Genomic DNA, 16,971 nt, shown 5'->3' with positions numbered 1-16,971 from the left:
AAGTTGCAAAGTGATGAAGCCACAATTTCAACCAAGGCAGCCTGATTCTTATGAAGAATAAAACAGTCACACTTTTAAACCACTATTCTACCAGACTAGGGCATGGGCAATAATGCTGAGAGGCCAACCCATCCCCAGATCAGCCTGGAGGCAGGAGGCAGGCAGAAATTTGCAGCTGGATGTGGACCTCAGGTCCTCCACCTGTGCAATGAATTGTTAATATAACCAACATCTCTGCCAAATTCATCCTTCTGACTCAATCAAAATTGTCATCAAGAGGCTCCAGCAAAAGCTTAGTGTGATGGTTAATACTTAGTGTCAACTTGATTGGATTGCAGGATGCAAAGTATTGATCCCGGGTGTGTCTGTGAGGGTGTTGCCAAAGGAAATTAACATTTGAATCAGTGGGCTGGGAAAGGTAGACCCACCCTTAATCTAGGTAGGCACCATCTAATCAGCCGCCAGCACGGTTAGAATATAAAGCAGGCAGAAAAACATGAAAAGACGAGACTGGCCTAGACTCTCAGCCTATATCTTTCTCCCATGCTGGATGCTTCCTGCTCTTGAACATGAGACTCCAAGTTCTTCAGTCTAGGGGTTTGGACTGGCTCTCCTCGCTCCTTAGCTTGCAGACGGCCTATTGTGGGACCTTGTGATCGTGTGAGTTAATACTTAATAAACTCATAAATATATCTCCATCCCCTATTAGTTCTGTCCCTCTAGAGAACCCTGACTAATACACTCAGCAAAGAACGTTACCAGGCACACAAAAAACGCCAAATGCCTTGGTCCTGAAAATAAAAATGGTAGAATCGACTGTGTGTCCGGATTAGGAAAGACAAATCAGGTTCATCACATTTTCCATTCTAACTAGTGACAGTAGCAGCCGGGGTGCAGCCAGAGAGGCCCCAGGGGCGGACAAGCCCAGGGGATGTTTTTCCCACTGAGGTGGTAGTTCTGGTATCTTTCTGACGTGCACGCCATTACTCACATGTCCTGGTGCTGTGTTCCGAGGGCTGTGTCAAGATATTTGGTTCACTGGAATCCTTTCTCAGTTTCTAGGTTAAATTTTCATATGTTCATTCTCATCGTTTAGCTACAATGTCTCCACTTAACTTTTTCTCCAGGCTCACTTAGGTTTCTAGTCATCTTTTGATTCTTTTTCCTCCTAAAATGTACGATGTTACAGCCATTTTAAAAATTACCATAGAAAGAACCATATTTTGTTTAGTAGTTGTTGTCTATTTATTTAATGGTTGTTGATTTTGATTCAATGTTCAATTTTGATTAAAACTTTCTGTTCGCATAGTAAAAAGACAATTGCAGACTGGAGACAGATTATACCCTGAACAGTCCCACAAGTGAGTGAGTGACTCCAAGGGCCAGAAGCCGTCCTTCGGGTGGTTCGTTTTCACATGAGGTTTCTGACAGCATACCAGCAATGCCCTGTGTCATGTCCTGCATCCAAACAGGCACCCATTTATCTTCACACACACACAGATGTCAACGCACACTCCAAAACTCTGAACGGCAGGCATGTGCGTGTAACTGCCACAGGACAGCAGTGTAAGTGGTGGTACTTACAACCCCTGAGCACACTGGTTTCAAAGGTCACGGGGAGAGACATGCATCCCACGTTGCAGAATTCTAGTTCTTTACATTCTTGGGCATAAAAACATTAACTGAGACTTCGCTGGCTTCCCTGTACTTGGTGTCAGAAAAACTACAGGGTTAAATATTTGGATCCATGTTGATATTTGGGGATGATTAAGAGATACAGTAGGAAAATGACTATAGCCATATTTCAGATATCTCAAGATATCAGAGTGTCTTGAGACGCATGCTTGGTGAAGGTTCTTAAACCCATACCTGTGCTGGGTGGACAAGGAAGGAGGTTGGCTTCATGCTTGGAGGAAGGGGACATAAGCTTCCTCCCTCTTCCAGGCCTGGGACACCTCACATCTTAGCTGCAGAGTCTCTTTATCCCCATGTTTTTCTCTAGAAGCTTTTTCTGATGACTCTCATCTGACCCCAAAAGGTCCAAATGTCTTTACATTCTACCCCTATTTTGATCTTTCTGGATGCAATTCATTCTATTCTTTTGCACTTATCTCATTATTTTGTATCCTTCTCATTTGGAATGTGTTACGGTTCACTCAGAGTGGATGGGCAGTTTCAGTTGCGTGAGCCAAAGATGTAAAAGGTATGTTTAGACGTTTTAAAAGAACGCATACATGTGGAAAGCGAAATATTAATTACACATTATGCTTTTCAACCCCACTGCAAAATGCTCCAGAACCTCTGATTTGCAAAGTTCTGAGCCAGTTTTTAAAACTAGTTCCATAACTGTACAAACTTGAAGAATCTAACATTGAACTTCATTGGTTCTCAAAGGAATCTGGGATCCAGACATGGTCAGAGCCACTGGACAGCATCCTGATGAATTCTGCTGTTTCCTGTGAGTAGTGCACAGTCCGTGAATAAATGCAACCAATGAAATTATCCTGAATGAAAAGAGGCCAATGAAGTCAGGAGGTCTTTGAACATGACTCGAGGTTCTTAGAACCCTCTCTACCTTGGATCCCTCTTCAGAAGCATTACATTACTCCTGCTACCTTCTCAGGACCAGGTGTGATAATAAAAAAAAATTTAACAAGCTATATGACAGGTTTTGCCCATTTAACTTTTATATGAATTGAATCATGTTATATGTTTTCTTCCACGACTTACTTTTTTGCACTCAACAGGATTTTTCCAATGCACACATGTTGATGCATGTAGCTGAGTTCATTGATTTTCACTGAATAGTTGTCAGCTTTATAAATACATAAAAATTTATTTGTACATTATACTGTTGATAAAGACTTTTCTTTTTTTCTCATTATATACAGTACTACAGGGAATAATCTTACTGTTATTTTCTATTTAAGAGATTCTCAGCCAGGCGAGGTGGGTCACGCCTGTAATCACAGCACTTTGGGAGACCTAGGTGGATGGATCACGAGGTCAGGAGTTCGAGACCAGCCTGACCAACGTGGTGAAATCCCATCTCTACTAAAATACAAAAATTAGCCGGCCATGGTGGCACATACCTGTAATCCCAGCTACTCAGGAGGCTGAGACAGGAGAATCACTTGAACCCGGGAGGCAGAGGTTGCAGTGAGCCAAGATCACGCCACTGTACTCCAGCCTGTGATGGCTAATAACCACCATGTTGGACAGTGCAAGTCTAGACTTTATTTAGTAAGAGTAAATATCAGAATAGAATTGCTGGTTGGTAGTCAGAAAAGACTCCAACAATTTTACATAATGCCAAATTGTTTTCGAAAATGGTTTTCCCAATCCTGTGTCTCTCAGCAAGAGTTCCTGTTGTTCCACATCCTTGCCAATGCTTGTGCTGATTGACTTTGGGGACTGTAGTTGAGCCTTGGAGGCTCTCTCTTCTGCTCTTCTCTGCCACTCATTCCTGAGAGATGCACCAGAGCATGTAGATTATCACCTTGAGAAAAGGCATAGTTTGTGCTGGGAAACACTGTTTTAGCATTGTGTTGGCTCCCACACCCTATATTAAATGACTCAGCCCATGTAAAGCATGGTGTCCAAGAGCAAAAAAATTTATTGAAGGACAGGAAAGGAGACTTGCATAAATGTAACAATATTCCAAGTCAATGGATAAGAAGACAATATAATAAAGATGTAAAAAATCCCCAAATCAATATATAAATTCAATAAAATGTCAATCACAATCCTAACAGGACTTTTCATAGAACTTGAAAAGATGATTCTGAAAGCTATATGAAGGAGCAAAGGATTAAGATTAAGTAAGGGTACTCTTAGAGAAGAATTAAATAGGAGAATTTTCTTACCAAATATTAAAATCTATTAAAAATCAGTAATGATCAAGATAGTGTGGCATTGGTGTAGGAATAGATCAATAGAATAAAAAAGAACCTGGAAAAGGACTCACATAAATACAAAAAATTGACATAGAATACCTGACATTGCATATCGGTGGGAAAAAGACAATTTCATGAATAATGCAGGGATCATTTATGGGAAATATCAATTGACCACTTTGTACTTTATGCAAAAATCAAATCCAGATAGACTTGGGACTTCATATGAAAGAACAACTTTGAAACTTTGTCTTGGAGAAATCCTAGAAGAAGTGTTTCTTTTGCCGAGAATAAGTACCTCATATACTATCTCCAACCCTAGAGGTTAATAAGGAAATAAATGATTGTCCTATCCCCATTTCCACAAAAAAAAAGGAGAAAAGGACAGCTCACATTAGAAAAAGTAGGTACACTGATATGATCTATCAAATTCCAAAGTAGCAAAAATAATATTATTATTAGCTTCAGAAAAAACTTCAAGAGTTTCTTGAAATAGTGAGTTCCCCAATTACATTTTTTTTTTTTTAAACAGGGTCTCAGTCTGTCACCCAGGCTGGAGTGCAGTGGCACTATCTCAGCTCACTGCAACCTCCACCTCCTGGGTTCAAACAATCCTCCCATCTCAGCCTCCCGAGTGGCTGGGACTACAGTCATGTGCCACCACGCCCTGCTAAGTTTTGTACTTTTTGTTAGAGATGGGGTTTCACCATGTTGGCTAGGCTGGTCTCAAACTCCTGACCTCAAGTGATCCGCCCACCTCAGCTTCCCAAAGGTGGGATTACAGGTGTGAGCCACCACACCCAGCTTCTAATTACATTTTAAATCATGATCGTTTCACTTACCCTCCTTTCAGAAACACATTTAAAGCACAGAGTGAGGCAACCTTTACATGTTACAGACAAGATTATGATTATATTATCTGTATTGTAAGTAATATATTCATAGTTCTTAAAGCTAACAAAATCTTTTTTGCGTGTGCTTCTTAAGAAGTAAATGCTAAAAGTGAAAATGCCCACTGACCTAGGATATCCCAGGAGTGGAATCGACTGTCCGTCAGTATGCTCTTAGAATCACTAGAGGTGTTTGACAGCTGTGCTAAGCAACAACACAGAGTGCAAAGACAAAGAAGTAAACCCAGCCAGGGCACTCTGCCACCACACTGAGATAAGTCAAGCCCTTTAACACCAGAGGCTGCTAAGGGTTTATTCCACACTCTCAGCAAGATAAGCTGCCATTCACGCCTCACAAGACACTCAGATCTGGAAAGCAGCCTAGAGGAAAAAGTAAGAGATGTGAATAAGTGCAATTATTTCAGTGAAGAAATTAACAGATTTCAAATTGTTTGATTTCACTCCCATGAACAGCCATCAAAAGCCATGTTCCTTGGAAAGCTGGCTTTTCCAGCATGTTCATGTGGACTAGTAGAGAGGAATAACCCCAGGGCCCTACACTGAATTGCACCATGTGTCTGCCTTTCACACTCACTGTCTGAGCATCACTGTGTAAGAAGGCATTTGTTTCTCCATTTTACAGATGAAACTGAAGTACAAAGGATTAAATGAGTTGCCTCAATTCGCACTGCTGGGGAAACTTGGGGATCCAAATTCACACTCTTGCCACTGCTCTTTCCTAGTTCTCTAAACAGCCTTTGTTAGACTTATAGTCCGTTGGGTTGGACTCTGAGAAGGTGAATACAGCATGGCATAATCCTTGGCCATATTACAATTATCACATAATTTGGATGTATTAACGGGCCTCTCTGTGCTAGCTATTAACAGTGGTTTCCCTGAAAGCTGAACGAATCCTCTAAAGTTTTGAGATTTCCTAGGATAGATCCAATTTCAAGTGTTCTGTCCTGTTTCTCCAGAAGAATAGGCAAAACACGAGTCCCTTTTCTTTTTTCTTCTTTTTTTTTCATTAAGAAAATAAGATTACCTTGTCAGTAGAACTCAGCGTACATACATTTCAAAGAAAAAACACACATCCCCTCTTCAAATGATCACCCCCAGGACAGTGTCTAGAGAGCTGGAAGGTCAAGGCAAACCACACTCATGGTATTGAACTTGGAAGGTAACTACTACATGATGATGAATATACCTGAAAGAAAAAGAAATGTGGTTTTATAAAAAAGATTCATCTCAGCCAAATCAGTCTGCAAATGTCTGTGTCACAGTCTGAGACTGTAAGCCATGTGGAATGTTACAGGAGTAACCCCTTCCTCCCCGGTTTCATGACCCACTAAGTCAAACCCTGTAACTTAGAATTATCAACTTTCAAATATGAAAGAACTATCAGAGTTCAGCCAGGCTGGCCTTTGACACACTGCAGGAAGAGGGAATGAAGGAGGGAGAAATAACTGGGACCTGTCTTATCAATGGGCAGCCACTTTTCTGCTGACTTTCACTTGACAAGTTCAGAAAGTTGCATGCCAAAAGGGTTTCTTGGAGAAGATCTTCTGCATCAGAGTGATAGCCTAAGTGTGTCATGACAGCCCTGTTGCTGGGCATCATACATTTCTTTGTGAAATCAGTGTCTACATGTGACCCATCTTCCTTAAATGCCATGCATAGAAGAAAGGGAAAAAAACTTGAAGCCATGGGCCATCTTCAGCTTTAGGTAATGTTGGTAAATCTATTTACAGAAGCAGACTTCTGGTTCCTAAAAAGAAAGAGATGGTCACTTTTGCCTTAAAAGGCTAAGTTATCCCTCAAGAAAATCTCTTTTTCTTTCTTCCCTTCAATGCGAAAAGGTCAGATTACAAGAGTCAAGTCCCATTCTAATTATATGATGTCATAAGACTGCAATTTTGCTTAAGCAAGCCTTAAAAAGCATTGTGACTATATGGCTGGAAAATGACAAAGTGAATTTTAGATAAGTGCCTTCAATTAAGCTTGTTCTGGTGCAATTTACATGGTGTGGAAGTCCAGGGAACCAAAGCCGTTTATGTGGTCCTACACATGCCCTCCAAAATTAGTGAATTCGCTGTCAGGGCTATGTGTTTAGGACTCATTGGTTAATCACCCCTGGGGATTTTGTGCAGTTGAGATTGCTAACAGCACCTAAAAGGGATTCTAGTGAAGGATAATAACAGAGTTCTTTAAATAGCCACCCAGACAGCTAAATGGAACTTGGGCAGCTGAATTCTCAGAAAATGTAGGGCTTTTTTTTTCCAGAAGACTTTTGCAGTTACCTTGATTCTAATGTACCATTCTTGCCACACAGCAATCATCGCCCTAGCTAAGATAAAACACCCAAGTGAACTTTGTAATAAAGCCAAATGACCAAATCTGTGATAAAAAGAATTCCAAAATCTGCATCCCCAAGCTGTTATTCCAGGCACAAGAATGGTCATTCTCTGTTGCATGGTTGACATACTTCTGAGTTTTATCAGCTTCCCTGAGATAAGTTTAGAATGTCCGTCTTCTCAAATACCATGGACAACTTAAGGGTGGGGGCTGTGTTCCATTCATGTATCCCTGCAAACTAGCTTAAGGCTTGAGACATAGCACATGCTCAACGAATCAATAAACAAAAGTGCACATTTGCGAATGGCACTATGGCATATTCATCTGCTTTCAGTTTTACAAGGTACTCCACAGAGAATTAAGCTTAAATGTAACCAAGGGAATCTACATTTAAATACAGGATATTAACCTTCCTAAATGTCACAATCTTCCCCAAAACTGCAGGTGCATTCTCATCCCTAAAGGAACTTGCATCTCTTGCCTCTTGCCATCCATCTTCTGCCCCACTCCACACCCACTCACCGTCCTTCCTTTGAAAATATCAAGGTTCTCTCTCTAGCTGTTTCTCTTTGGGACAGTGGGGAATACTAGCCAGGGCTCGACCCATGGGAATCCTGGTCCTCCAAGTGGTTGTTGAAACAAAGACGGTCAGGGCATCCTTCAGTTAAAAAGGCTCATCCCTCCCCCATCCCAATGGTCCTGCCCCAAAGCCCTCAAGAGGAACTTCTTTGTACTGTTTCTTTTTTTCTACTGTGCTTACTTTAAAGTTTTCTTTCTTATTAAATGGATTGGAGTATTGTCCTAGAGAAAAGAGATAAGTAAACAGCTGCTGTCCTTGGGTTCTGCACCTTGAACCTGCTTACAGCTAAAGCAAAAGTCTATTTCCTCATCAGGAGACCACATTAGGTTTGGGGCAAAATTCTCAGAGAAATAAAATGACTTTTTCTGGAGTGTCCCCTTTCTACATAAATGTTGTTCTCTGAAACTTGTGGTGGTGATGTCAGACAGCTCTGAGAGGAGCCAGAAATCTTGAGCCACAGCCAGGGGCAACTTATCATGGCTAATAATTCATCCTTCACCACCACTAGAACAAATGTTTATTAAGCACCTACCCTGTGTAATGCACAGTGGCACTAGGCTAGCAAGGAAGGGTGTGCAATACTAACCAAAATAACAATAAAAAGCTACCATTTATTCAACTCCTACTCTGTGCCAGGCACTGAGCCCCATTCTTTATGGTCATTATTTCAGCTAATTCTCTCCTAAACCCCATGACATAGGTGCTATCATCATCTCCATTTTACAAATGAGGGTGCTGGTCAGAGAGCAAGGAAGAGGAAGATCCCAGATTGACACCAGCTCTGTTCAATCCCTAAGCCCAGTCTTTCAGTTAAGCACACTCTACTTCCCCAAGAGGGACTGATTTGATAGAGTGAAGACATGGCAGAGAGAATACAGTTGGGGGAAAAGGAAAAGAGAGAAGAAGGGGAGCACCTTTGTCTGTAATTGTGGGAGAGAGGAAAAGATAGATTCTTCCACTGTAGAGGAAGAAGTTGAGAAACATCATTCTTAATATTCTCAATTTCATCTGTGAATCAAAAGGCAAAGTCATTTGGTTAAAAAAACAAGTGCCCAGCCTGTACAACACAGTGAGATTCTGTCTCCGCTCCCACCCCCCCCACACACACACACAGGCACACACACACACACACAAATTAGCCAGGAACCTGAGATCCCAGCTACTTGAGAGGCTGAGGTGGGAGGATTGCTGGGGCACAGGAGGTTGAGGCTGCTATGAGCCATGACTGCGCCACTGCACTGCAGCCCAGAAGACAATGAAACCTTGTAACAAAGCAAAAAAAAAAAAAAAAAAAAAGAAAGTGCAAGAAGAATGGGGTAGAGATAAAAATAATAAGGATAATTATAGTAATGATAGCAGCAAAAATAAATTACTATGTGCCTAAAAATGCTATTTTAATTCTCACAATTCAATAAGTCAAACAGTATTTCACACCTAAGGAAACCGAGGCTCAAAGAAATAAAATAATACGCACATTGTAGAACACTTACTAAATAGTAGATCTGGGATTTTAACCCAGGAAGTCTGACTCCAGAGGCCAGCCTGCTAAGGAGAAAGTGAGTAAATGGATTAGAAATGTGTAAAAACATAGCTTTTAATTTACTTTTCATTTAAAATATAAAAATTTGAAAAGTGGTGGTCTAAGAGGTGGTTGGAGGAAATTTTTGGCTTAGCATGTTTGAACTGAAAATGGAACAGCTAGGTCAATATGTGAAGGAGATAAATATGCTGAAACTAAAGTTCAAGAGAGAAATTAGGTATAGAGTTTTAATAGTAACAATATACCATATATATTTATACTTTATGATTAGCACCAAAATTTTTACTTAGTGTTACAATTCAAGACATGTATAAATCCCAATATTTATAAATAGTACTAAAACATATCATTTCCCCTTTAAAATTCAATGAAATATTGCATAAATTTCAAGCAACTCCTTAAGAATCTTAACCAGTCTATACAAGTAGGACTAGAGTCATTTCCATAATTATTGAAGTCAATCCTACTTTGAATTTCGGCAACACTGAAGATATATTGTAAAGCTCAGTAGTAAAATAAACTGTGCCTGAAGGATCAAAGGGACGATAGCAAGTGCTGTGATCTGCTCGTCCATAAGCTGAGCATCTGAATGAGGAAAATAGATGGTCTGTAGCACCGGAAGCAGTCAAGTTCCCAGATGGCAAGGTCCTCACAGTGAGTTAAATGGTGAGAAGACGGGGAGGACAACTGGGAAGGAGGCTACCAAGGACCAGAGAGAGGGGGCCTTGGAGAGACAGTGGTTCTTGCAGGGAAAATGTAAGGATTGGCTCCTGCTTTATTTCCTTTGCTACTTGCTACTCTTTTCTTGGTACAGAGCCAATGAGAGATCAATTTCTCTGCAGAAAAGAGTTCTTTTGTTGCTGAATTGTTATTGTAGAAGATGCCAGTTTCCAGTGTCACCCACTCAAGAGTTTTTCTAGATTAATGAACGTCTCAGGTTCCTTGGCCAAATGTTTTAACATTATCTCCCCTCTTTTTTAACCGGTACTTCTCAGACTTCTTCCATTTGTTCCTCTCTGGGACCCTCCGTCAACCCTGTCCCATCATCGGCCAAGCCCATAAACTCTCTTACTGTGCACACACAGTGCACTTGTTTCCATATTCCAAGGAAGGTAACTTCATCCACAGGGCTCTCAACAAGCTGTCAATCTTTGGGGGTCTCCTTTACAGCAACTTCAATACTTATTATCCAGGCAGCAAAGTGGTGTTCCCACTTCAGCTGTGAATGGAATCTGTAGAGAAATCTCTATACTTTTTATTCTCAGGAAAATTTTTTTAAACTTTGAATATATATCTTTTCACCTTCATAACACAAAAATATCATTTAAAATGTACTGCCAGAATCAGACACAATCTAACCTAGGGTTTTCTACTCTTCAGAGTGTTACCCTGTGTTCAGAAAACTTGAACGTTGCTCTGATTAGGTGGTTTTTCTTAACCCCTCAAAAACTGTACTTTTGTCATCTGTGAAGTGGGGATAACAGTGGTTGGCATAAAAAACCTTAGTTCTAATAATCGTTATTATGAGAAGTGGGGATAACAGTGGTTGGCATAAAAGCCTTAGTTCTAATAATCATTATTATGAATGTGCACATCTGTTCAGCTCCAGGCTTTTAAATTGTTTATTCTCCCTTTTAAATGGCATCTTGTTTTAAAAGTTAGTATCTACTGTGTCTTTTATCATGTACTAATCTGTAAGTGATTCAGATGCTCTTGAAAACTGCTTAGAAAAAGTTGTTTAAACGATTAAATGAATACATAGCTAATTCTTATTTAATGAAAGAATTCCATTCATTGGAATATGTCAATTGATTTATGTCTGCTAATGTAGCTATTAGAAAATGTCATACAACTTTTGACTTCTGGGTACTCATTTGCTAGCCAGCTGTTTGGAACTCAGAACACATTTTCTCTTTATGTGATTATGTTGGTGGTTGGATTCTCAGGCAAGTTCATAAAAGTATATTCTAACCACAATGAGGTAGAAGCATACAATACCAACGCCACTATGGAATATAACAGCTAGAAACTAACAGAGATTACTGACAATCAAATAAGGTTGTATATTTGAAACATGCTGAGTATCCAACAGTTTATATAGAAATTGTAAACATCATTTAAATATCATTATTAAATATTATAAATAAAGCTTATTATATTTTCTCAAAAAAAAAGAATACACTGTAGAAGAGAAGGCTGAATCCTGAACTCCAACTAAATCCCCATTCCTTTTGCACCTGTGTTTGCCAAAGGAAAACAGTATAAAATAAGTTTAATAAAAAACTGCAGCTTGCAAAAGCAGGAGAAATCTGAGATATCCTGCAGCCTGTCCTCTCATGGATATGTGGATGTGAATGAAATGACCATAGTCAACAGAGACAAAGTAAAGGAGAAAGAGTATGGGAATTTACAACCTTGATAATATGGGATTATGAATAGTTTATTTGCTGTGTCCTCTCTTCCTCCTATTTTTCTTTCCTTTCTCCCTTTCTTTCTCCTTTCTTCCCTTACGTTCTTCCTTCCAACTTCCCTCCCTCCCTTTCTAAATATATGCTTGGAGTGTTTCAGGTTGTTAACTTAAAATATATGTTATATGTTTTATATGTTTAATATATATATGTATATATTATACACACACACACACATATGGAAATAAATCTTGGTTAGTACACTACTCTTTGAAGAGTTTACGTTCATGCCACCTGACCCTCACAGTAATTAAAAGAATAGGCGAGGCAGACAAAAATCATCCTTTATATAAATTGGGAAACCAAAACCCCAAATGGTGAAATGATTCTTCCCAGATAACACCCTTGTCAAATACCCCTTCCAGTTGTCATGAGAATTGGGACTGAGGTCTCACAATTAAACTAGGTCTAAGCTAAAGTGAATGAGGAAATAGGCGAGGGATTATTTTCAAATGGAAAACATGCTGGGTAGCATCAGAACATTAAACTTTGTAGGTTTGTTAATGGTTTTAATAATTTCAGAGACTTAATGCAGATTTTAATATTCTATAGAATTTTTGCTGACAGTATTTTTAAAATTAAAATCAATAGTCAGGCAAAATGAGACACCAAAACATTCAATCTCTCTCATATTAATGACACCTGACTCTTCCCTATACTACTCTACAAATATTTCTTAAGTTCCATATATACAGCCAAATAAGATGATTCCCTCATTTCCCCAATAAAAAATTTAAAAAGAGATAGAGAGATTTTTGGGGAATTTTGTATATATGCCTTTTAAGGATGTAGATGAAAGAGTCAAATGTTTACCTATTTTATTTAATAATTTTACTACATATTTATTTTTAATGTTATATAAAATAAAATAAAAAACTAGAATTTTTCCACTTTCACATTTTCTTTTAAAATTGCCTTCAAACTCTCCAAGTGAATCTCAAGAGTGTCATCATTTGAGCCATTTTTTCAGTCATTTAGTTTAGCTTCTAGACTTTATCCTCTTGTAATTGTAACATAAGACTCTGTAAGGCCTTAAATATAAAATGACTTTTCTTGTCTGCAGTAGAATTTTGGGGGAAATCCTTGCCTTTCTGTGGTAGAACTTTGGGGGAAATCCTTGGGTCTGTATAACAGATGAAGAGCTTTGTGCTCTGTGTCTCCAGGAGAGAGTATTTCCCCTTGGGTTAAACAGTCCAGTCTCTGACCGTCCCAGGGAATGGGGCTGCCTACATGCAACAATGGGAAAGCTGGAGAACTTCAGGTCAGGATGGAAAGCTGTCAATGAGATGAGGTATCAACCTGCAGATACACATTCGAGACATCGCTTTACAAGGCCAGAAACCAGGCCTTGCTTCAGTATATGGCCATGGTTCTCTTGCTAGCTGCTTTCTGGCGGTGGTGATAAGATTCCACAGAGTATCTGCTTGAAATGTTACACATTCATTCATCATCATCATTTCAGAACCTTTTTTCAGAGCAGATGACATTTAGACCTCTGAATGAGGATTATTTCGGAATGGGCCATGTATGGGGAAAAATGTGGATGATGATGGCTGTTCCAGAGACGGCAGAAATGAAGATCTCAGATTGGAAACTAATTTTAGTCATGCTGCACATGCTCATCCCCTGTCACGCTCCTCTATATCTCGCCTCTCACCGAATGGTCTGCTCATGCTGCAGGCAGTGCCCGATAGCATTTATGGGCATCTTCATGATGCTCTTCCCAAAATGTTTTGTAAAAACTTAGCATTGCCCTTTGATACCAATGACTTATGAGAACGACTTGTATCATTCCATGGCCCAAAGAGCATCGATAGATGTCAGGATTCTGAAATAGCTGCAGAAGCCGCTGCCAGCACACATTTTGCAAGCAAAACTTACAGGGTGACAGAACTTTGGGGAAGAGTATTCATCACAAGATGGAATCAAGTGGTTCACACGTTGGCATTTTCCCAGTTGGTGATTGTTGTTAGTAAACTCAGAGGCATCCTACCAGGCAGATTGCCTCTGCCCAAAGACAGCCTGAATCACTGACACAATAGCATTCTGACGGGAGTGTATTAGGGCAGAACCCACTCATATTTTATATACATGTCTTCTCCTGATGTTTCATATTGCTATTCAATTTTCATGAGTTTACATCTTATCTCCTAATTGGTTTATGATTGGAAATCTAGGACTTGTTTGGGCCACCATTGGAAAGACAGGAGCTTAATGTGGAAATGAGATTCTTGTCCAACAGGTTGAAGATTCTTGACAGGAATCAGAGATAACTGACAAAAGGGGTGGAGATGGGGCCTGCTGGGAGATGTTACTGCTTGAGGGAGATTGTTCTGTACCCTTTGGAATACAAGAAAAGATATGGAAAGGATTTCGTTGGGCTTTTATTAGCATTAACCATTCCTTTATCTGCTTTCTTGCTCATGTATTCTGCTAACATTTATTAGGCATACACTGTGTGCTAGAAACTTGAATAAGGACTTCTTCATAGCCCTTATTTTCTCTCCAACTCCTTTAATGTTTTATTTAATACAATATTTAAGAGCACAGTCTTTTTGCATCACATGAACTTTTTGATGTATCACACAATAAGACCACTTATTGACAATATGAACTCAAACAGATGACTGAATCTTTCTGAGACTAAGTTTTCCAAAAAATGGAGATCAGAATATTTCCTACCTCATGGGATTGTTGTGAGAGCAAATCAAATAGTGATTATAACATATTTTAGGTCCAATTGCTGATAAATTGTAAGCAATTGCTATCATTATTTAGTGCAAGTTTTTTTATTGGACTGAAACTTTTGGATGTCAAAAATGGTAGAATATTGATAACTTCATATGGATCAACTTAATATATGCTTTGTTTTCTAGATGGGCTTATGTTGGTTGTCATCATAAATCTCCTTTATAGTGTAAATGAGAAAAGAACCCTGGTGTCCAAAGACTGGAACCAACCCTCCACATTATAAGTTTATGTAAGCCAGGATTATACTTTGTGTAATTGAGCACTAAACTTGAGGCTCTACACGTAGGAGATGGTAAATGAATATTAGAATAATGAATTCATATGTTTGAGATATTTGGACTTTAGGAAATAGGCAACTATTTTTAATCACTCCATTTTCATTGGCCATAACATTTCATTTCTAATACCTAAGAGCAAGTTGACACAATCACTTTAAAAACATGAATAGTAAATATTTATGAGCTGGCCTGGTTGAGTTTGGGAACTAGATCTGTCATATACAAACCATCTGACTTCAAACCAGTGATTCTTCATGAAAAACAAGGCTGTGAAAATCATAACATGACAATGGTTAAGGGTGAGGGTTTCACTTATATCTCTGCCTCTCTTCAAAAGATGAAAAGGTATCTCAGATTAGAAATAAAAGGAGCTAGAAGGTACAAAGCTCTCTTTCCAGTTAGGGATGACAGCACCATCAGAAGTGAAAGGAAGCTTGGGGTCCCCATACTTCAACCCATACACTAAGCAGCATTACTACCAGGTCTGAAAACCACCCTTAATTGTAGATGTGTCTCTGCTCCCTGGTTTAGGTCCAGAGAAGACAGTGACGTGATAGTCATTTTGATGCACGATCATTGGATGGGCTCTCTGGCAAAGTCTACTGAAAACCAAACTTGATTGCTGTAAATTTGAATGTAAAACATAAATTAGGAGAACATTTGCAAATCTATAGAGACCAAAAGTAGATTGGAGGTTGCCAGCGGGATGCTGGAGGGGGAGGTGGCACAGGGGTTGATTGCTAAGTGGTATGAGGTTTCTTTTTGTGATAATGAAAACGTTCTAAAATTGACTATGATGATGGTTGCACAACCCTGGGAATATACTAAAAGTCATTAAATTATACATTTTAAATGGTGTGTTGTAGGGTGTACAAATTATTTCTCAATTAAGATTTTAAAAATAACAAAAGAAGAAGAAAAAATTCATTTTGAAAACCTTTAATCCTTCCATGAATATATATATAACTTCTTTAAGCATTTCGATGTGTAATATTCTAGACTTTTTCCCATGCTTTGGGAGCTGTTTAGTCAACTACTTTTTAAACTTACCGATATAACCCAAATATCTTTTTATGCCAATGTACATTTATGTAATCTTTATTAAACTGTTGCATAACATTCCAGTTATTTGCATATCCCTAGACTTGCTTAGTGAATCTCTTATTGTTAAATATTCAAATTGCTTCTTTTTATTATTAAAATACTCCTTTGTATCTACAAAAAGAAAAATTAGCAGGGAGAATTCCTGAAAAATGGACAGAATTAACTAAAAACACTGTCAGTGGTGCAAGAGTTGACCTTCTCCTTCCATTAAAATAAAGGTTTGCACTGTATAAATAGTCTGTATGACACATAAACACCTACTGTGTCCCACGTTCTGCACTTTGTGCTGGGGAGTCTACAAATGACAGAAATTATCTATCCTTAGTTCAGGCCTGAATTATCACTTCATGGGCAATATTCCTAACTCTTTTTAGGTAATAATTCCAGATAATAGTGTATCATAAACTAGACAGTGAATTTTCCAAGGTGTATTTTACTGTCACAACCTAAACACAGAATCCAAGAATATTAGTGCTGACAGATCATTTATTGAAGCCCTGCATCCTTTTGTTGTCAATGAAAAACCTTAAGCCTGAAGATGTTTAATAACTTTTCCCAGGTGACATAGTCAGAATCTAACAGAACTAAGATTTGAACCCAACTCTCGGTGAGTCCACAGCATTTCCACCATACCACACTAGCATCCAACAGCAAATCTCTCTGTAACACCTTCCTTGCAACTGCCCCACTCCAAAACCCCTTCCCAACCAGCTTGTGGTGTGAGCTCAGCGGAAAAAAATTCTCATTTTTCCACTAGTTATAATTAGGAGTTTTAAGAAAGCAATTAACACTAAGGAGTGAATGAGAGTAGGTTTAATCCTCCAAGGAACATGTGTGTTTTAAAAGAGAGGAAGTCCATAATAATAACTATTTTTGCATATTTGTAGCTCTTTGCCTTTTACAAAGCCACTTTCATATTGGAGCTGCACGATAGTAGGATGTTAACTGTACAGATGGAGACACTAAGGCTCATGGCGAGTCTTCTTTTCCCTAGACAGAACCAGTAGTGGCAAAGCTGGGGTAGACACCCAGATCTTTGGTCATAAATCTGGAGATCTTTCCAATAATAAATTATCCAATTAAATGGATGGGATGCCTGTCAGGGTATT

Source organism: Pongo abelii, chromosome 12, assembly GCF_028885655.2.
Source record: "Pongo abelii isolate AG06213 chromosome 12, NHGRI_mPonAbe1-v2.0_pri, whole genome shotgun sequence".
In the NCBI taxonomy this organism is placed as follows: Eukaryota; Metazoa; Chordata; class Mammalia; order Primates; family Hominidae; genus Pongo; species Pongo abelii.
Note: the sequence above shows the minus strand (reverse complement) of the source record.